The sequence below is a fragment of the Dermacentor andersoni genome, chromosome 5, assembly GCF_023375885.2.
Source record: "Dermacentor andersoni chromosome 5, qqDerAnde1_hic_scaffold, whole genome shotgun sequence".
NCBI lineage: Eukaryota > Metazoa > Arthropoda > Arachnida > Ixodida > Ixodidae > Dermacentor > Dermacentor andersoni.
In genome coordinates this window covers 188,151,599-188,174,667 of record NC_092818.1, presented here as the reverse complement: position 1 = coordinate 188,174,667, position 23,069 = coordinate 188,151,599, and the positions used below count along the sequence as shown (strand labels likewise).

At 45.5% G+C, this 23,069-nt stretch overlaps 1 pseudogene; it reads left to right on the top strand.

Moving 5' to 3' along the window:
* The first annotated feature begins 595 nt into the window (after positions 1-595).
* Positions 596-22,432, top strand: LOC126532221 (uncharacterized; annotated as a pseudogene).
* The last annotated feature ends 637 nt before the right edge of the window (positions 22,433-23,069 follow it).

The window sequence follows — 23,069 nt, the reverse complement described above, 5'->3', positions numbered from 1 at the left end:
AAGGAACAGTTTCTCAAGCAGTGAACGGTGTATCAAAAACGTTAGTCAAGAGGACTATATACGCTATTGTGCGAAATGAAATAAAGTGAGAGAGCAATGTGGTAAGAAAGAAAGGGAGTGAGCTTTCTCACAAATGGATCTAATTTGATGTGCTGCATGACGGGAAGGGGATTTGTGGAGTAAAGTACATCGGCCATGCTGAAGTGTAGATTGCGGAAAGCTCGTGAGGCATTGACAGCGTATGTATCGCGAAAGTACGAAAACCTCGCCCTTAAATCGAGTACTGTCTCTGAAGCCTTGACTACTACGCCAGAAGATGACTACGAGCAGTTGCCGTCTGTCAAGGTCTTGTGATCGGCTGGTCAGGGTCACTAATATTACAGGCACGGCCGTTTTCCATGTAGACTAGATCGAACAAAAATGTTTATAAATGTGACTACGAGCCACAGACGACGGAACAAGGAGCTTTCAAAAGGTTATTGGGATATATTATGCAATTATGCGAGTGAAATCAGGGCGTAAAGCCACGCGTTGAGTGACCATACAGAATTTAATGCGTAAAGGCCCGTTCATTTGTTTTTATTTAACAGCCAGGATGAACTTGCATTCATCAACGGTGGTGCGGGTGCTGGTATGGCTGTGCTGCATGTGCGGCTTCTTGTACCAAACGTCGGAGATAATCGAGATGTACCGGCGTTACCCGTTCACGGTCACCATCATCGAGGAAGTGCGTCAGAATATAATCTTTCCTGGATTAACCGTGTGCGTTGAAAGCTGGTGAGTCTGCTCGCTCGTGGCTTGTCACGTCATGGGGTTGGGAAGCATCTGAGCTTTTATCAAGCTTTTTGTAATGAAGATTTCGATGAAATTTTGAAGAAGCAGTTATACGCTATATTTTCCTATTGCGTTTCGGAGCCCTTAAGCGTTTCTTGTTCTCGTGAAACAGCCAACTGTTCACACGTAGGAAGCCAGCCGTCAGCCGTATTGACCGCACATAGTATTTTGGCAGGTTTTTCCCAAATTGGCGCCTGTCCTCTTCACGTGAACTAGAAAAACTTGCAGGCTCCGGAACGCTAGCTAGATCCAAACTCGTTATGTGATTGGAATTGAAATAATTCGTACACAGCCACGCCTTGAACTTTCAGAAATACAGCTTGCAAGTTTCATTGCACGCGCAGCTTCCTAATAGATTTGTTAAGTCCGTAATCATGCGTTGATTTTTTCCTGAACTGCCGGCCTAACTACCTAGTGCACCTACCCTCCATCGCACTCAATTCTCTGGAATGCAGGAAAGCAGCCTCCAGGATCACGTTCGTGCTCTCTGTCAGAGCCTTCTTGCTGGAGGCACTTCAAACGTTGAGCTGCAGGATGGCTGACCGCCGCCCTCTTGCGATTCTCGCTATGTAGCGAAACGAGCCGCTGCGGTGGCAGTTAACGCACTCGTCGTGATAAGCCTTTGTTGTAAGGTGCAGTGGCTGACGCCCTGGCGTAGGGTAGAAACGCCAATAAGCGGCGGCTGTGCATTTGTAGCGAGCTACACTAATATGATTGTGGCTTGCCCGCCAGGCAGCGCAAGCGCAGAGGTAGGCATTCTCGAACCAGTGGCATCAACCATATAGTACAGTGTTGTACAAAGATTGCCAGACTTATACTTGGCGCCAGTGCCAGGCGTGTGGTGCCAGAGTGGAGTCTCGAGCAATGTAGAAACGACTCCGAGTACATAGATTTGTCATTCATACTATTGACTGCTAATCTGTCTCTGCAACATTCTTGCATGACAATGATTACGCATGGTTAGCTTCTTATTTTTAACAATTGGCCTATTTATAATACTCGATAAACAAAGAAAACCGCTCAAAATATCGTTTGTCCATGGCTGGTATTACCTCTCAAACTTCCGAATTTCCCGACACTCAGACTACAAAGCGTTTACGTTTATTTATTCACTTGCAATTACGTAATAACGTAAAATAGAAAGGGACGTAGAACAATTACTTGCGCTAAATATATGTTGCGAGGTTAACAGCTAACACAAATGGATCGCAAGCAACAGCAAAATGCCGCAATATGTTTTCTCAACAAAGCATTGCAAAATTGTAGAAAAATCTATGTCATTACCACGATGCTTCGTCGACTACAGTGCGGGCTTCCCTACAATATTAGCGCGGAGCTCAATGACAAAAGTTAGACAAGCTGCACCAACGATGTTTCTCGCAGGATCAACACATCACGGCTGTGCGAGCTGTACCCGAATGCGTGCACCGTTGAAGCTCAGGTAACTACTCTTGCGTCATTATTGCTTCCGTCCTCGTGAAATTATTTTTCCATGTGATATTACTTTCCGATAGTAACCAAAATGAGAAGTTTTGCTGGGAATGACGTTACTAAAGCTACACAAAGTCAGCTCCACAATCCTTACATGAAAGTTAAGCAGTGTGTGCCGAGGCTTCTGAGAACAACGCTAACAATCGTTAACGCTAATGACTGTTAATCAATAAATCTACTATAAGCAGCGATTGATATGGGGGCGGTGGCGTGTTTGGATCTCCGTTCATGCCGCCATCAAGTGATAAGCAATTAAGGTTACTATGGCTTACTATGCAGTTTCTACCATCGCTCTCTCAATATGCGCTTCCAAGAACACTTCATAGATTAGACAAGACTTGCAAACTTCTCTGCAAGGTTAGCATCGAGGGTTTGTTGGGAGCATAAGACTCGAAGCTGTGCTCACTGAAACGGCATTGTTGCCACACTATGATTGTTTTCAGTGACTTCTGCTGTAAAACTCAGGAATTTGTTATTATTATATAAAGCTTATTTACATAACGACACGATTTACTAAATGGTGATGCCTCTTTCGCAAGCAAGTTGTACACATGTAATCTACACTGTACGTTGGCTTCTCACTGCGTGATGACTGCAGACAGCCCTTTGCTTCACGCAGACGCTGGCCGAGGATGTCTACCAGGTCCAGTTCGAGCCTGAGATGCGACAGCGCATCGCTTTGGAGCAGCGCGACCTGTTCCGTTGCAGCATGCGCTCCACTGTGAGCTCCTGCTTCTCCTTCAACTGCCTCGAAGTGTGAGCAGCTTTGTGATTGCACCGCTGATACAGCAGTAGTGTGCGGGCCGGTCTCTGCAACGGTAAAATGAAAAGGAACTTTGACATTCAAACCTGCGGCAACGCGTGGTAGGAAAATTTTTTGCACGGGAGCGTGCCGAGGGCTCGGCCTCTAGATACATATTCATTGCACTTGGATATATATATATATCCGACTGCGCTGAAGAAGAAATGTATGTCCGTACAGTTGACCAAATAAATCTCTGTCCTGGCGCTGTGCCATAACGCGAGCAGAGTAACCGTGACTGAGCACAAGGTTGGTACAAAGTATTATTTGGATCACAGAGGCTTGGCTATAGCACTTTCCTGAGCGACACATGGTTGGGGACTTGGTTGGTGGAGTGGAAACCGAGAAACATTCTATTAGAAAAAATTGAAGAGATTCCTGCCGCTCTTCGCGATAACTGATATCTGCATCAGCGAAAAGCGGTCTTACAACGTACTGTCTCAGTAAAAATCACCCCAACCTATATTCACCGGCTTGCTAACACTGGCGAGGTTCTTATATGCCTTCCATAAGGACGGATGTGCTTTAATAGGCTTCTCCGCAATACATATCTCCAATAAGGTGGCATTATTTAGCATGCGAAAATAATAATATCAGCAAACGAAGGCCTTAGGAGAGCATCTGAGATTATAACAAAGCGGGAGGCGCAGGATGTCCAAGGCGTCCAAGGGGCCAACGGGGACACCAAACCCGGACGGGTTCGTGGGTTGGGGCCGTCGAGGTCGGTTCGTGCCGGTAGGTGCTCACATACAAGAGCGGTTAGCCGATGTCACACACCCCGGGCACGTGGAGGCCTCGAGGAGTCCCCGACCAACGTACCAGTCCGGGTTCCACTTTTCATGTCCCCCATGGCCCCTTGGTGCCCTAGAAGCGCCGTCAATATATACTATGTAATGACGTGTTTAATACTGCTTTGTATTACAGGGAAAAAAATTAAGGAACGCGTATAAGATTCTTGTTTTAACACCTAACAAGGCGACCGACATCCACGAGAAACAGTGTCGTTTGCTGTTTACTGTTCTGAGTTTCTTAATGGACTGCTTTGTGCTTCTGTTAAACACTTGGAACTGTGCGGTTCACCGCCCAGCTTGTCGACATGCGCCTCCGGCCGCCAGTTGATGCCGGCTGCCGCCGCTGCCTCCCCTTTCCCTCCACCGTGCCCTTTCGGACCGGCCACCGCCGACGGCTTTCCCGTGGATTCCACAACCAAGCCAGCCCTTCGCCGTAAAATGTCTATTATGTCTTGGCGCCTCCGGCGTTAAGCTGCAGCCTTCGTGGCTCGCGCGTAGTAGCTCCCACATAATCCCTCGGCACGTTTGCAGGTCCTTTGGTGGCAGCAAGCTTGCATTCCCGCTCTTCGTACGCGCTTCACGGATACGCTAGAAGTTCATCGCCACACATCGCAGTATGCGAAAGCACACAAAACGCCGCCACGTGCCTGTCCCGACATTGCGGTGCCGACAACTCCTTCGCTAGAATAGCGCCGCATAGTGTCTGTAAGAGCACGCCAACCTCGACACCACGAAGTCGACTGAGAAGTTCCTGCGACGGCTGCTGGCGATGGTATACTGTGTACATGTCGCTAAATCTTGCTAGCACTCATTCATCGACAGTAGCTAAGTATAATTTGATTTTCATATTCTGAACAGCTTATTGTACGGAAAGCCGAAGAATCGAGCAGTTTAATGTAATCTAAACTGCAAGTACGCACAAAGCCGGAGTATAAGCGAATATCATAAACCGACGCGCTATCGAATAAAAGAAAATTGAAAGGGATGAAGAAATGAGAACACTGCTGCTGGTGATTACACGACAACTCGACGCGACATCGCTGCGTACCCTAGTCGGTGCTACTTGTTTCAATCCTCGCACTTGGTTTCCTAGACGGAACCGTTCTAAAGCCATACGCAGTGGCAATGGTGCGCCTAAAAGCTAAGACACCTTGAACCATATTTCGCTCGCTCTCATTCTAATTTGATCAGCCTCACCTTGCGCTGCATCCATGGTGACTGCTGATTCCTTTAGGCGCTAGGGACAGGTTCTTATAAAAGAATTATTGAGCAAAATAAGGAGTACAGTCGCGTGCAAAAGTCTAGAGACCATAACATCAGGAAAGAAATCATTTCTTCTAGTACAGCCGTGGAGCGTGAAATTGTATTAATGCATGGTGCTGGTCAAACAGACCTACGTAGGCAGTTCCACTTGATTTCAGCCTTTATGCCTAGGCTGCGAAGAGAAAAAAAAATTAGCGGTACCTGAGGTCCTTAAGCTTTTGCACTCGACTGTACGTAACGGAACCGCATTTTCTTGCCTTAGTTGAATTGAGACAACCCGTCTACCGGTTGTGCATTTCTGATTGCACGACATCCAGGTGAGTTTCCCTAAAGAAAAGTATACTGGGCAGGGCAGCGTTAACTTTAAAAAAAATTTACGTACAAGAAAATTACAGTTTTTCGTTGGTTATTTGCAGGATGAGGATGACGTATTTCCGATCCCCAGCTTCCATGTGTTACACGGTGGACGCGAATCAGTGGGCGGACCGGAATCACCGCTTTCATAAATGCAACGTGCCTTGGACCTGGGGTTAGTGCGTTCGTTTGGGCACTTCGCTGCCATATTAGATAGTTTTCTAGCTTTGTAGTTATACCCCTCGCTCTCTGTACATCGGCAGTGATGACGTGGCTGGGCAACATTGTATGGCGAGAGAGAAAGACATTATATATATATATATATATATATATATATAATTGGACAGGGGTCGTAATAGTATAACAACGGTGACCTCAATCAACGACACAAACCAATTATGGGGAGGGGATGGGTGGGTGTATGAGGGGTATTGGTGTATATGCATTGAATCAGGTGGCAGTAGGAAAGCGGAATATGTAAATGAATATATAAAGAAAGCATATAAGTGATGAAAAGAAACCTGCAAAGGAGTAGTCAGCCTTGCCAGAGCAAATTGATAAATCTTAGGTGAAATTTAAGAGTCAATTTGAGAAAGAAATACCACAGATCTTGTACACAAATATAAGAAATAACAATAAAGAAATAAAACGAGAAATAAATGGTGGTTATAGGAAAGAGAGTCACTAAAATAGGTAAGTATTAATACAGAGACCCTAAAAGGTGAATGCAACACTACTGTGCGTTTTCTTAGAGCGAGATTAGAAAACAGAATTTTCAGACCTCGTTATTTGTGAATGCGAAACCGACGGCAGAACAGAAAAAGGTGAAATGTCGATTCCACTTAATTATAGGCATAGTATATATGAGACAGCGTTAGACCAGACCGACGTGCGGAGCATTCGCCATTATGCAATGGTAGCAACCTCGTCGTATGCATATTGACACACCATGCCGAAGGCCTAAGTGTCGAGAAAGAGGGTGGCTTTTGTTCGCCAGAATTTGTTCGAATGTCGGCTGAATTCCCATAATTTTACCGAAAGTTTTACGAAACGTTTTGCAGCGTACTGCTTGCAACGATGTAGCCAGCTAGTAAGAGACCTGACTTTCCTGACATTAGAAATGCCTGTAACTAGCTGTTGCTATATAACAAGCAATTCATTTTGCCTTTTTGTGAGCGTTACGGATTGCTTGGTACAGTAGTCTTAAAACTGTCATCACTATGAAGCCGTCAATGCAGAAGTTCACAGTATCGTAGCTCAATCGCTTGACACGCTCACGTCTTGTGATGTGATCGGTAGCGCTGTAGCTGGCTGCGTGATGTTGCGTTCAGAGCGCAGCTGTGACTTTGCAGAGCTCTCTCTCCGTGCCGCGTGGTCGCCGGCCAAAGTTCTGCAGCTGCAGAGTACGGACAAGCTACCCCTGGTCATTCACCGGTCAGAGACATGTCCACCAGACAGACTATCATCCATCACGGTCAAGCCGGGACTCACGTATACTGTCTCCGTGGCACAGGTGCGCTGCTCGCCGAAGAGACTGCCTGTACTTGTCTGCCGATGTTAGTATAGATATAATATAGTATCACACACACACAAAAAAGTCAAAATCATGGGCGTGATGTTCTGGCTTTGGTTTAAGCGCCATTGAACCAAGATAGACCTGACGAATCCTTGTTTCTTATTATTAAGTAAGTCTGCTTTTACAAAAGTACAAGCAATGACGAAAATAGAACCTTGAATGATTCTTGCGCGCGGAGGTGTGACAGAAGAAAGCAGCCAAAGTCAACTGAGCGCAGATACAACATTTAACACGCTCTGCACTTTTTAACAACGCCGGTCAAGGTCTCTTTGCGCGCTCCAGCACACTTGGCTGCGAACTCGATTCGCAATTTCCTGGTGGGTCACAGGCAAGTAGTAGGCTGGGAGGCAGTGATTACTCAGGCGAAGTTGCGACATTAGCAATTGGGAGGAAAAACGAAGGTATCCATGGTAACCCAGAGTCAACTACTTCTCTCAGTAGCCTATTTTTTGATGTCACACTTGAAGCGCATACCTCAGACGCACTACGCGTTACACTACCTGCACCTCTTCCCACTCACTAGGTATGTATCCGCAATCACGCCCTTTAGATTAACTCATATTCTGTCCAGATATCATCCGCCCTAAACCCTCGTTCTCGGTTAGAAGCTCGGTCGGCTTTCACTTGTTCTGTGCTGCGCTTTCATCCGTTTACCTCGTAGTAGTATTTCGCACATCGGTTTATTCAGCATCGGTAAGCGAAGGAACCGCCTTGACCTTGGTCGGGCCGTGTTAAATTCCGCTTCTTACGAAGAGGTGTCGCCGTTGTATCAGTGCTGTCTAGACATGAGTGCGTCGGTTGGACGAGTTTGGCGGCACCCCATTCGGCAGTGAAGTCAGCGCCACCGCACGAGAACGTCTGTGGCTTTTCAATGCCGCATCATGATCATAGCTCGCGCTAGCTTGTCGAGCTGGATGCTGATGGGAGAGTTCACGTCAGTGCCGCCGCATGCTGATGCCTAATAGTATGGTATGGTAAAACTTTAATGAAGTCCTGCAGGTCGTGAGTCTTCACGAAGCGGGCCGCTCCCACGTGGGAACCGGAAGGCCGAGCCTCTCGGCCGCATTGTGGGCCTGCTGGACAGCCCAGAGTTGGTCAGCCAGAAGAGGGCTGCGGAGAACCGCCTCCCATCTGGCCGAGCTGTTAGCGATGATAGAGCGTGACCGGGCACACCGCCAGAGCATGTGGTCTAACGTGGCTATTTCTCCACAATCGTGGCAGGTAGCATTGGTGTAAATATCCGGATAGATTTTATGTAAAAGCGACGGATTGGGATAGGTATTCGTTTGTAGTAGACGGAGCGTTAATGCTTGAGCTCTATTGAGACACGGATGAGGAACAAAGTAGGTTCTACGGCTGAGATAGTAGTGTTTAGTAATCTCGTTGTAGGTGGAGGGCGTGTCCCTGTTCTTTGGGAAGTCGGCTTCCGATGGGTCGAGGGTAGCGCGGTGGGCAAGTTCACGCGCAGCTCCGTGAGCCGACTCGTTGAGGTTGGGAGGAGCACCCTTTATCTGACCCTGGTGTGCGGGAAACCAATAAATGAAGTGGTGCGTGATTGCCTTGCCCCCAATAAGTCTGAGGGCCTGTTTGGAAATGGTGCCTTTTTCAAATGCTCTGACTGCAGATCTTGAATCACTATAGATGACATCCCGTGAGCTATCCAGCAGGGCTAGTGCACTAGCCATTTGTTCAGCTATTTCGGAGTCCTTCGTCCGAACCGACGCAGCATTGGTGATTCCTTGCCGCCCATCAACATCGACGATGGTGAACGCCCGACGTTCCTGATGACTAATAAGCGAAATAAAATTGAAATACCCCCCCCCCCCCCCCTTCCCCCGCCAGCCTTTCTTCCTCGCTGCCGGGTTGTATGTGGCGTCAGCGACACCAGATGCGATCAATTCCGAGCGCCTCACCGACTCACAGAATAGGCGTCCCGTTTTGTTTCCCTGCCCACGGCAACGCAGTTACGCGAAGCCCGGCCATCCCATACAGTCATGACGAAATGCACGTTAGCTTACTGGTGTCTTAGTTTGATATGTAATGTGTTGAAACTATTTTGGCCATGCACGTAATAGGCTGGTTCCGGACTTCACCGTCGTCTTGTATTCTGTATTATTTCAGCAAACAGTTCGTCGCCTGCCACCTCCATTCGCATCAAAATGTTCGGATTACAAGGCAGCCGGAAAGAAGGACGAGTTCCTGGGCTACCTAACTCAAGATGTATGTGGCTTGACGTGTGTCATTCAGTATATTGCATACGTGGTGTTTTAGTTTTGTCCATAACAGACCTTAAATATATGCCCGAGGAAACGTAGTAATAATCATACGGCAAACAGCGCAAGAATGGGACGAAAACACGAGGAGAAGACGACACGTAAAAATGGTTTTCTGTCACAACAATTAGTGACAACGCGCTCACCGCTTCTATATGTTAAGAAGGACCTGCTTGTAGCTGCAGCGATCGCTAACGAGATAACACGCACGAATATACGCAGCAGTTGATGCGCGCCTTGAGGAAATATTCGAGGCCTACGGATGCGTCGACAGCCATCAACGCCTAGTTCAAGAGAGAGTAGGTGCTCAAAACACGCACTGAACCACTAAAGTGAAGAGCGAAAAACAAAAAAGACAGACCGAATGAAATAAAGAAAACCAGAAGTAAGAAACAAAACAGCTAGTCAAGATGACAGTTTTTACATTTCGCGAGCATCTATCAGTACGTTATTTTGGGAGTGCGGGGAACTTCTTCAATTCCTACTTTGCCTTATTTTGCTTGACAGTTGTGCATTCAAGAGTGCCTCATAAAAGAAGAAATGAAAACATGTCGCTGCATCAGGCCTCAGCACGAGTATGGCTCCAATTTTAAAGCGCCGACATGCAGTTACCACAATACGGGTGAGTCTGACCACGTGAGAACAGAAGCTTGAGTATGTAAAACATATTTCAGCTCTCTCTCTCCTGTTTTTGTTTCTTCTGCCGTTGTCATATATATCAACCACAGGGACCGGCGGTCCGTCTTGCATCGCACGCTTCAAGGATGAGCACACAATGCAAGCAAGGACATAAAGCTACGCAAAAGACCAACTTTAAACGACTGGGAGCACTTTGGACGAATAGATTACTCTGCGAAAATCTCTAGGTATTTTTTTCTGCTGAAGAACCTGCTTTTTAGCCGGAAAAATAGAAGAAATTCTCTTTGTTGAATGTCGCGCGCTACATCATGGTAACGACACATGTTACGATCTCGTTACATTTGCGCGTATTCGGGTCACCTTTACGCCGGAAGAGGCAAAAACGGTTCCCACGTTTAGTTCATCATTAAACTTATGAGCTATGTGCTCTGTTAGAAAAAAAAAAGTGAGCCATACGCTGCCAATATCTGTGAAGTCACGGGAAGCTGGTTGCGGTATTGGTGTGGAAGTGCTGCCCGTATTTAATTTTTACGTGCTTACAAACATACCAACGTTATTTGCAATACTAGAAATATGACCTATCTGTCAACCTTAACAAGAAATTTTCAGTCCTATGGAGAGCTGCTTTAAGTGTAATTTACATGTTGCTGTGGTTGTGACGCCGAGGTGATGTCTGCAATAGCTAACAGAGTGCAGTAACGTTTCTTCCGATATAGATTTCCACGTTTCTTGGGAAACAAGGTTTGCTAGGAAGATGGAGACTTGAAGCGATCAACAGTGGTTGAATAAGGAATGACGCTGTAACGGAATTCATTGTTCAATGCGGTTTCACCACTGAAGGCCTGCTACAGAGTGTTTATTTTTTATGTTGCGCTTATTCTGTTCCAGCCATCTGCGACAAACAGATCACGAACAAGACTGTAACGAAATGCATGAAGAAGTGTGGAGCGCCATGCGAGTAAGCGAACGTTCGATTATTTACCTTAGAAAAGGGGAGATGATAGAACGTATTAGCGTGGAGGTTATGGCATGTAGGTCACCGCCCACAACAGCAAAATACGCTCAATGTTTCGTTCAGACGCACGCACGTGCGCAAATACTACGCATGGGCCATGGACACTGCAGCGCATTTTTTTTTTGCATTAACAATACCTTTGTGAAGTACTTCTGGTGAAAATGTCCACTTGGCGAAGTAGAAGATGCACCGGCGCAGTGTTTTCTTGGTGGCTGCTCTAGATTTTTAATGGCGTATGTGTAATTGTAATTATGCGTTCTACACGCTATTCTCATGGGATGATGCAAACTTTATTCTACAGATTCACTAAATTCCTTTATCTTCTGTTATTTTGCGTGCGTATGACGACGCTTGACATTCACTCATTGACATTAACTGTCATTCACTCATGCTGTTTGCCGTAATTAGCGCACAAGCGGCGTATTTCTAATGCGTGTTCTTCAGTGCTACCGCAGTTGAAGGACACCGTGTGTATACTTGGAAGCCGACAAACTGTATACTGGATACGATGCCGGAACTAATGATTTTTTGGTAAGCCCGCTGGCACGAAGAAATATATCCCGTAATGGACTATATGAACTCTCAATCAAGATGAAACCGTAGAGTTGGCATTATTGGCAAGGGCATTTAGGTTACGACTCAGAGTGCAACTACACTTAAAAATAAGAGGACGTAAATTTTTTGCACGACATTCACGCCCGCTGCGGAAGTGTAGTGTTTAATAAAGTGCTTTTTTGGATAAGTTAGTTGATAATGCTCTAGTGTGGCTTCCCTTGAAGCACAATTTGATCTCCAGACAGTTTATTCATGTCCTAAACAAAGACTAAAAATGCTATCACTGTAACTTTATCACCACCCAATTTAAGCATTTTGAATTAAATTGAATCAGTCATGTCTTTCAGAGAGACGTCGTACGATGTGCGTCTTACAAGCCTGGGAGAAGACCGGGTAAGTCTGAGGGACATGCTGTGCAGTTTAACAAGCTTAATTTTTTTTAAACTAAACCACAGAGTTCGTATCTGTGTTCGTGTTCTTTGTGTTGATTAAAAGGTGCAGCTGTTGCAGAATAAGATGACCCTTTTACTTGATGTTATCGGGGAACTTACGAACGATGAACGAATTTTAGTTTCGAATTGGTGGAAAGAGCCGCGAAGTCGGGGGAAAAAAAATCCGAGGACACCTAAACACTTCTTATGAGTTGTGAATACGAAAACACTAATGTCCAATCAAACGCCGCTGAGCAGTGCTTCGAGTTATGAACTCCTCGCGGTCAAGCGAGCGCGTTGAGGTGCTTGACCAACGTCTCCTAAATAGCATTTGCTTGGCGCATTTTGATTTGACCTTCCCGACGTGCCGTTAGAACGCAGGCGCGAGCTTGCCCGGACAAAGAACCCGCTAATAACACAAGCCTCCGAGAGTGAGAGCCAGGGTGACGTGGCGTCGCGGCGATGCCCTTTCCCCTCACACAACACCTGGCACTCTATTGCGTCAACAGGCGTTCCCTTTCGCCCGCTCGGCTCCGTCGAGGCGAGCTCGTGATGTGGCGTCGCCTGCAGCCAATGGGAATTTAGGTGCCGCTTTTCGCTTATGAAGACGACAGGCGCCGGCTTTCTCGCTCAATGGGCCACTTGATCCTTTCGCATCAATTAAACAATTGTCCCTCTGCAGTTGGTCCAGATATAACTAATTACTATCCCGGCGTATGTAACGGAAGTTGACACAAGAAACTGTAGAATAATCTTTGTTCAGCAGCTTCAACTGATGCGTTGGCGACTGATCTGAGTGTAGCATTCTGCTCTCTTCCGCGTACGAGTCAGCATAACCGCTTGTTCGCGATGTGTTACTCTGCGTGTACGTGCCCCATATAAAGAATTCACTGATAGCCCATCTTTGCAAGACTGATGTGACTATATACCACATTTAGAAATGTTTTCCGTTCGGCGTGCTTATTCAGCAGCATAGTATTGTTCAATAGGTCGCTGTCTTAGGCGCTGTACTGAGCCTATCCCCATAATCAAGAACCCAGCCGAGGAATTGCACGGTATATAGCCGATTTTTATCTAGGCGTCTATGTAGAGACTCATGCGCTACCTTTAGTGTCACGAACTGTCATGACAATACCGTGTGCCTGTGTTTGTTTAAAGATATAGTGCAGAAATAATCAGTATTAGAGATCGGGTTAGTTGGCATTCCATAATGCAACTTCGTAGCGCGGAAACAAAGGACGAGACATAAGGTAAACAACGCTGTTGTTTCACCCTTATGTGTCGTCCTCTGTTTACGCGCTGCGAAGTTACGTCATGCAGGAAGCAAGAGTAGCCGGCGCCGCACATAGGCACCAACCTCTCCTTAAGTATGTTTAACAATAATAAAGAAAAAAAGTAGGCAAGGTCTTGCAGCGAAGGCACAAACGAGGCGCGTACAAGGCGCAGGAAGCTTTTCGTAACTTCTGCATGCACTGCTTATACCTTAGCTGTCAGTGCCCTTGTTGTTCTCGCGAATTTTTTTCTGAATAACGAGCAACGAACATTTTCCAACTGCTCGCCGAAGTTGCTAATATGAAGTCCCGTGGTGTGTGGTGGCATGTATTCTGCCAATTAACGAGTGCGCAGTAACTGCAACTTTATCTGACTGCACGCATTAGCCGTCGACTATACGGCTTAGCTTACACACCCGAAATGGCTGACGTTAGAAGAATTGTCACGTAGCCTCGACTGCTGTGCTATACTTTGTAGAACTAAGGGTTTCTGTAATAATAAGTCTATGTTTCGGGAGTTACAGAGAAAATACAATAGTATATAGGTAAGGCTTATGCCCGGCGGCTAAAGATCTTTGTGTGTCTGTTTCTTTCAGAAAGAGAAAGAAAGGTACGTATACACCGTTCGGAGTACCAGATTTCTTTCACTTTATTTATTCTAATGCGCACTTCAAGTCCAACCACTTCTATTTCCCGTACTTATTTTTGTCAGCCGCTTCGCTCGACGTGACGCACTTATGCCTTCTTTATATACCGAAGCTGGTTGAGACAGACGTCGAGTCACTAAAGCTGGTCTCAGCGCGTGATTTCTTCATCCTTTACGTGAGTTCCAGCCAGGCAAATGATCAGCTTACAAAATTGCGTAGGTTTTCAGCATCAAGAGCGCCAGTTAGTTGTGCAGGTAGAATCTTTTATGTAGTACTGCGAAATTGCAGTGCCTCGATATCGAGGACTTGGATGCGAATAGTTTCTTTCTCAAGTCTATCCTGATGCCAACCAGCCTTCTTGCCGGGGAACAGCCAACGAGATAGTTCTCGTCTGTTTGCGCTGCGCTGTAGCAGCGTGACCGTATGCTAACGCTGTCTCTGCGAACCCTGTGCGTGTTCAAGCACGTGACCCTGCGGGCCTAACGCGTCAGCCTATATTGCGTCTATAGTGAACCGGGGATTCAAGACTGAACGGGCGCTCTAACATAAAAAAAGAAACGTCGATTTAATAAATAACACTAATTCGAACTGTGTTTAGCTCCGCAATTTTTTGCATGTCGGCGCCGTAGAAAAATGAATCAATTATTTTATTCGTGCCTTAACGGCTGTTGCTTAAATGGTGAAATTGAAGGTAGTCACATTTTAATGCACCCTAACTTTTTTTTTTTTAATCTAGAATGTCGTACCTATATAATTCGACATGTTTATCATCGAATTTTAACGGTAAATCCAGGCAATATTGAAACAGAGCGCTGCAGGAGCGCAGAAGCGGCGGCCCCACTATCATGCCAGATCGAAACGCCCCGTGGTGACAAGCGCGAAAAAGCTAGAAACCGAACGTCTCGGCCAGTAACGGCAGCTACTGATATACGAGACGCCTTGCCTGGGAAGCGTGTGGGACTGTGTGTCGTGTCAGGATTTGCCACGGCAGGCCATCATTCAAACTTCGCCCCACACTTCTACGGGGCCTTGCCGTATATTTTGCGTAATGAGACCCGCTCAGTCTCAATATTTCCTCGATTGAGCTTCGCACTTTGATGATGAATATCTCGAATTAGATACGATTTTTAAGATGTTTAAAAGAGGGATCATGACTATCACGTCCTCAAAATTTGCCATTTAGACAACTGCCGCCAAGGCACCAATAAAAAATGTAATTATTGATTATTTAATAATTAGCCTTCTGAAACTCACGTCATGAGCGGTAAAGTATGTCCGCCTCGCCTAGGAACTCCTATGCAAAAACGCCACGTTCGTAACGCTCGTTACTTCTTTTAATAAAATATCTATATTGTAAAAAAAAAAGGAGAACACTCTGCATTAGTGTTTGGATTAGGATTATGAACGAAAACATTGCTTCTTTGCAAAGCCGTATCAACTGTTCTTGACACAAGCCTTTTGCAGCTTAAACAAGTTTTGCTGATGTTAATGATTGGACTCCTGAGAGGTTCTCCGCAATTCGCTGATGACCAGCGATGGGAAGGGTGAAAAGAATATAGAGTTGCTTCATGCGCTCCCGAAGCGAGCATACACAGTGACTACCGAGATTACTTGGCGCATCATACTGCACGGACAAGTGAGAGAGAAACGTTCTTTAGTGCATGCTGGAGATGTTTGTCTGACCATACTCCCATATCATACTACACCACATTACCGGGGTGGCATATGAAATGACCAGTTCATACATAGTGCACACGGACACAACGCACACAAGCACACACAGTAGCAACTAACTAGAATGAGTGGTCCAGGCCAGTGTCTCTTATAGGAAGGCTAAGGGTGTCTGATTGAACTATACGGTATAGATAGGAGTCACTTGCCCGCAATTAGCGACCTTGACCAGTGTCTGCACTGACAGTCATTCCGAAATCTAGCTGTTAGGCGACCACCTCCTTACCACTCCTCCACTTACGAGGCCACTGGTAATTCAACGCAGCTCTGAAATGCCGACTGCATGCGTGTACGTGCAAGGCTCACAAGGTGACAATATTTATTATTGAGCCTATTTAGTTTTTAGTGATAAATGCATCAAATAGGAATTATTATTATGTAACAGAAGAAGAATTTCTGATACATTTAAGAGGGAGGACTGCAGGGAGTGTACGTTGTGCCAGGAAGCAGTTAGTTGCTCTATCATGAACGCAAGGCTGTTTTGTCATGTTTTAGTAGGTATCTTACACTAGGCCGTACTTCAAATGGCATGCTAAGCCTGCTTAATGTTCTTAACGAATGTGAACTTCTTAGGATTACTACATAGAGTTCGAGCGCGCTGTATTTTACTTGCATTTATGTGACGATCCTTTTATGACGTGTCTTGCAGGAATTCGTTTTCAGTGTACGTGAAGTTCTCCTCCGACTCTCAGAAAATTTTTGAGTACCAACCAAAGCTCACGGTAAGATGTTGACGACAGAATAATACCGTCCTCAGTTTTTTATCTGGTTTCCTTAAATCGAATTGTAGTTCTTCATGTGCAGGTTAATTCGAAAGTTGAGGGTAATTGTTCTAATAGTCGTTTAAAAGGTATCCGCACTCCATATACCGGTGCAAATTGGAAAATAGTTTCTTGACTTGACTGGCTTTAGCCAAATCAGGAATTAACTCGCTTTTTTTGTCGACAATGTCTGCAACCAACGTTGCTCTGGTTCGGGTACCCCCGCAGAGTACGCCGGAACTTATGAAGTTTTATATGTCTGTGACAGATAACACTGAGAACACGTGCTGCGTGATTACTATGTATAGAAATTATATTGATGTGGTCACATTATTACGCGTTTGTAGATTGATCAAGAGAGAATAATGTTCCCAAGCAACCGATGGGTTAAAAAGGCGCGCTGCGCTTTCCGCTGCAGCAGACCATACAACGAAGTCAGTTATTGGCCACGCGCTGCCGTGTCCTTCCTGTGTTTGGTTGCCGCTGTACAGCAGCAATTCTACCGGCGCAACAATTCGCATAAGCAGTTGCCCAGCAGATTTGAACCATTGGAAGTTAGTATTCCTGTGGTAGGTATTTTGCAGGTAAATGAAGCTAAAGTAAATAAAACGCTCAATTACTTAGTCATTCAGGGCCCCATTAACAAGACAAATAAAAAATTCATCAGTCAAGGTAATTAGGTCTAAAGGATACCGCCCAAGCACTCCGTACATATGGTTAACCAGCGAAGCTGAAACATGCGGATCTGGTGTTTATCACTAGGCTAATCCCGATGGTTCGTTAAACGACGGCTTGGTAGGCTTCCGGATACTCTGTACGCAGTTGCGGCTTGCTCACGGCTGCACGAGCCTGTTCTTGTGTCCGGGCTGCAGCGTCGGCACGGTGTAGAACGAGCTCATTCCCGGTTCTGCTCGCGGCGTCGCTGATCGAAAGCTGCCTGCTCCTCAGGAGTAGGTATGACGCGTGGCCTATTCATTTCGGAGCCGGAGAGAAACTGCTGCGCCGCGCTCGGCTGCGACGGAGAGCAACACGTCACTACTGGCGCAACCAAACGTGCGCCTCTCTTTTTCTTTTTTTTTTCTCGCGCATGCACATGGGGTTGCGCCGAAGGAGTGTTCGGCGCACAGGTGACGGACGGATAAATCGGCTAGCTATATGCACCTTCGCTGTAAAAAGGCGCCGTAACGGAGGAATTCGCATTTATTTTGACCACTAGAGGTTTCCTCAACATGCGCCTGAATGAAGCGAAGCACATGAGCGTTTTGCATTTTATCTCCACCAAATGCGACCGCCGCGGACTGGAATCTAAACCTACGAAAATGTGTTAAGAGTGCAGCAGAATACTATCACCACTAATAGTATTAGTAGTTTCAAACTCGGTGTGGCATTGCATATTATTTTACACAAAGTCGGCGGCCTTTTTCCTCGCTCTTATTGCCGCGATGTCGCACACGTGTATTGTTCACACAACCGTGGAGCTCGAAGGTACGGACAGAAAAATTGGCTGTAACACAGCGAGTGTCTTACCACGCATCCTAGCTCATGTCGCATCGTTGAACACATTCACAGAAGGGGAATACTGCTCATCCGCCACTACGCCTTGTTACACGGCTTATCACGTGACGCCGTGTGTTTGCTTCCCCATGGTCCTGCGTGGAGCACGAAATCTAATGCGTGGAGAACTACGGCACTCTACTTGCGTATTCTTGTCGGAATGTAGTCATCGCTTCAAGCTCCTGGTAGATGCGTGTGCCTCCCCGAGTTTACAGATCTTCGACTAAAAATTTAACTACTGTCAAATTCTCTCCGAGGAAATCCTCAAGGTGAAATTAGTTTTACGAAAGCAAGATATTGTCATTCACCGGCAAGTTGCACGAAGGGATTCGTGTTACTCTTAAGTAGAAGGCAATTTTTTTGCTTTCTTGAGAGTGAGTGATAAGCGAGTATATCTGCCCAGTTGTAGTAGTGGAACAGTTATCTGTGACGTTCATTTATGTTATATTTTTTGTCATCCACGATATAAGACTATACTGTGATGTTACTTTGGTGCTTAACTTTGTCAACTGGTAACATGATGTCTTCTTTCTTCTGGTAAACGGCTTGCATCAGAGCCTGCTTTGGCTTATTAACACGCCAAACATGTATTCTGGTATGAATCTAGCTATGGCGGTAAGGAGAGTCTCTTGGTTAACCATTTTTCACTGTGCGTCCCTTTGCTTCGCAGGTCATCGAAGCGTTTGGTTACATGGGAGGATACATCGGCATGTGGCTAGGGCTGTCTCTGTACTCTGTCATCACCAATGCCGAGCAATGGCTCAGGAGGTTCTTCATTCAGAAAGCTCTGAAAAAGAAGGCATCTCTAGAAATGTTAGTAGCGTTTTGTTTGCTATAAACTGTTCGTTCGTCATGATTAGATAACAAACAAATGCAGCGAGATTACTTGAATATGTCTAAAACAAGGTCTAAGTGAGCTGCATGTTCAATAAATTACAACCCCTTAGCCAAAACATAATAAGAATTGTCGGTATTTAGGATTTCCAATATAACGTTCTGAATGCTTTGAAATCGTGAAGCGTCCTTGAGCTCTTTATTGTTTGAAGGAAATACTTAAGGCACAATTAAACAAATATTTTCCAAGTTACTTCGTGCGTTTACGAAACACATCTTCAATTGCATTTTTTTTTCTAAAATATTTTATGTAACAGTATAGGCTTCGATTTATCCCTTTGCAAATACAGTAGGCGCTCGTTAAGATGAACCCAGTAAAGCCTAGTTTTAGGATATGAGAAATAATGTGGGAACATTTGGCGTGCCTCCTATAGACTTGATGCATTAAAAAAGAGCTCTTACACGAATTGCAAATTTGGTCAAGCCGGACTTCTGCAGCTGCCTCTGACATCTGCTGCTCCGCTGCGGAGGCGACTCTGCTAGCTACACGAGAGGCAAATACTGTATTGAGGGACATAGACAACTCTGCCAGCGTGAAAGACGACGTAGAAACTTGCAGGACCGATACTATAAAATAATTAAGGAAGTCGTCAATGGGCGTCTGCGGGGTAATAATTGTGGTCAGGACATTGCCCACGAACCACAAGTACCACTGCTGTGCGCACGTTATACAGTTGGTAATGCCCAAAATACTTGGCTCACTTTTTTTTCAGCAATATGAGGAACTCTCAAGAATTCTTGAGCAGACTGACTTAGCATTCGTGACAGCGCCCAGGTTTGCACAGCGCCGGCAAGTAACACTTACTAAGATAGCTTCAACAAGAGTGCATAAAGCAACGCCTTGTACATAGCATGCGAATCCAATAAATGTCTCCATTTACATCTACTTATTGACTTTAACGCCGTTTCATTTATTATATTGTGTTTATTATTTGGGTGAACCCAGATAGTGTATTTTTAGTTATTGTGGATCAATTCTGTTAAAACGAACTGCCAATATCCCGAACACCTTTTTACGGTCCCTTCGGCTTGGCATTTTCGGGAGTCTAGTTCATGTAATGACCCGTTGCTATGACTTCTGTACTTGCATTCATGTTGCGACCCACTTTTTCAAGTTTTCGCCACATGCACACGTGCTAACGCGCACTGCAACAGGAAGTCTTTGATGCAATGCAATAGATCTACGCATGCCACGAGCACACTTAATCATCTGTAGTGCCTTTGCGTGTTGCGTGCACAGAATGCCCTTTCTTTCAATATGGAGTGTCCTTGTCGGAGCGACAATGGCGGACGGCGTCAGTAAGGCTGGGCTCACACGACGGAACATATCGGCGCCCTAGACTGCTCACCGAGCGACACGTGCCTGAGCAGTGTACCGCGTCACGTCGAGATTAACTGCGCCGTGGGCTGGTGTAGTGTTGCTCGCGGCACAACTCCACGGGAGCTTGCATGCCGCGCTTGCGTCACCGAAGGCCCCTGCAGTAAGCGCCACCGGAGTGACGGACTCCAGAGCTACAGAGCTGACAGATCAGAGCCATCGTTCTCACACCCAGTGTGCTTCATGCTCTATCGCGGCTACGAATAGAGCAGATATGAGTGTGTTATAAATGTTTTTTGAATTGCATAACTTTTCGAATGAAGTTTTAATTGCAGGAATAAGATGGCATAATAGTCATTACAAGTTCAGGGAATACTTTCAGCGCTTTCATCACTGATTCCCGCGACCTTCTTTGTTTTTCTTTCTTCAGGACCAATACACAACAGCCGCGGATTTTCACCACAGGTGGCTACACCGCTTGGAGGTGAGTAGGCACGTTACCGAATGGATACAATTTATGATATGTCAGTCCATTTTGGGGAAACCATGAACGTATTCCAACATCTGAAGCGTGCTTTTTTAAATTTTATATATCTGGCAGAAGGGGAGAAATGCGCCAATTGGGATAAAATACGATAGACAATACAAGCTGTGTATTTTCGCTTGGCAAAATTTTCCCAGGTCACGAGAAAAATATCACAAGCGTGGAACAGCGCACCAAGCAGACATCACATAAATTGGAATATAAGCCAAAACCCCACCTCTCTCCCCCCTACAAAATAAATAATACACAAAATAACAACAACTAAAGTCGCCCCTCGTCTTATGTAGTGGTCTTTAGAAGACTGGGAATCGTCCTATGATCAAGATGAAATTAGAGAGGTCGACCTATATTCCCGTTTATACCGTACTTCACGGAAGTATTTGCGAACTTGTCTTTGACCTAACTGTTGTAGTCAGTGTCGGCTTTCAGACTGGTGTCTTTAACCTTCTTGAACCTTATGACGTATTTTAGAATGTACAGCAAAAGAAGGTACCAAACATCCTTCACAGCAGCCAGGCACACGAGTTGTTCCGTAGTCCTCACTTGCTGGTTAGGAGACAGAATATGTCACAAAGTGTTGTGTGCAGGGACGCCTGTGCATATTTTCACCGCTTAGTAGCTGGCTGTAGCATATTTGAAGCCCTCGACGGCCTGCAGCCAAAGCGTACACTGAACGTGAGGCAACGGCTGCAGTTACAACTGGCGCAGAATAAAACATATCGTGAGTGAATGAAAATATTTGTCATAAAAGGGAAAGAACTCTCGATGTATATGTATCGAAATGTATCAGGCACTTCCCAGTGCAAGGCATGCCAGAGAAGCTGCTTCGTACACCCCATTGGAGATATTGGCTTCTCCACGATGATGCTTTGACAACTAACGAAGTTAGGATTGACAGAGGGCGGCACGTATGCATATGCTAAACAAGCATTCTCCACTCGATACAGTTGGTGCGAAATAGTTTGGCAGCTGCTGCTGCAGAAGGCAAAGGCGTCTGGGTTGATTCACTTTTGCATTTTTCCGTCTTTTCACAGCACAAACTCACGTTCTGGTGATCTGGCAAGCAATCGGAATGTCGCCGCCAGCGAGAAGACCTTGTTACAGCCTCGGTACTAACAAGATATTGCAGAAGGCTACAAAACATTCATAAGCATAACGCCTTGTCTACTCAAGCAGCTTTTTTGCACTACACTACCATCTCCGACTTTTCATGAGGACTTGATAGCGTGTTTGTTTCATACCTGCGTCGTGTTTTCGACAATTTAGGAGATATTCGTTGTAAGTAGTGTTTGTAGGCAGCATAGCGGTGCTCCTTAACTGGCAGGAACAACTATCCTCGCTTCTGTTCTGCGTCAAGTACTGGCGTCTTAGAATTGTTGCAGGGTATAGCAAAATCGTTTAACAACAATAAGCACATTAAATGGAGCTACCCGTCAGAAACTTTACTTACTTACTTGCTTGACTTAGAGAAATGCTTTACACTGTTAATTTCATCATGAATTGCAAATTTCAGCTAAAAGTAGTATTGGCGTAACATAATGATTATTGTACACCATCACAGGCGTCCTACTCATATATATTATTATTCCTATAGCTGTTTACTCGTTCACAGTAAAATGTTGATAACGAGCTCGAAATATATATATGAAGGTTGTGTAGCGTAGATTATACTGCCAATAAAGGCTACATGGCTGCTGTTAATTTCTTTCCTAGAAAGGGCTTATGGCCCAAAGCCATTTTTTAGTCCTATATTTGTCTATATCGGCTTCATTGTGAGGCCAAAGGGAGAAAACAATTTTGAGAAAAGAGACTTTTCTTGCTTTCCCCTCACGGTATTAAAAAAAGTCAGAATTTATTATATAGTAAACCATAAGTCGCAATTAATTGATCAATTAAAATATTTAATGCACAATGAGGTCATAATGCCCTCCTCCGGAAGGTCAAGTAGGCGTGCAGATCAGCTGGCGTTCGAAGGTTGGTGCATTAACTCTATGCATTCAGGCGACGAAAATAAGGATGCCCAATCCGTAGTGCGCATGCCAGCATGGTATGGCAGACGCAAAGGAATTTGGGCACCAAAATGAGTTTGATGCTTTTTTTTGCTTGGATCGGCGTTACTACAAGTCCAAGGCGTCAAACCAACCCATGGGAGCAGGGTACCAGTAAACCCCCAGCAGGCGACTTTCGCCCGCCTCCAATTTACTACAGCACAATGTCACCGTGGTCCAACTCCACATACGACCGTTCTGCTGCAACCAGCTGAAACTGTGGTTTGCGAGTTGGGTGGAGGGCATAATTCCAACTTCACGTTTTCATTCTGAGACC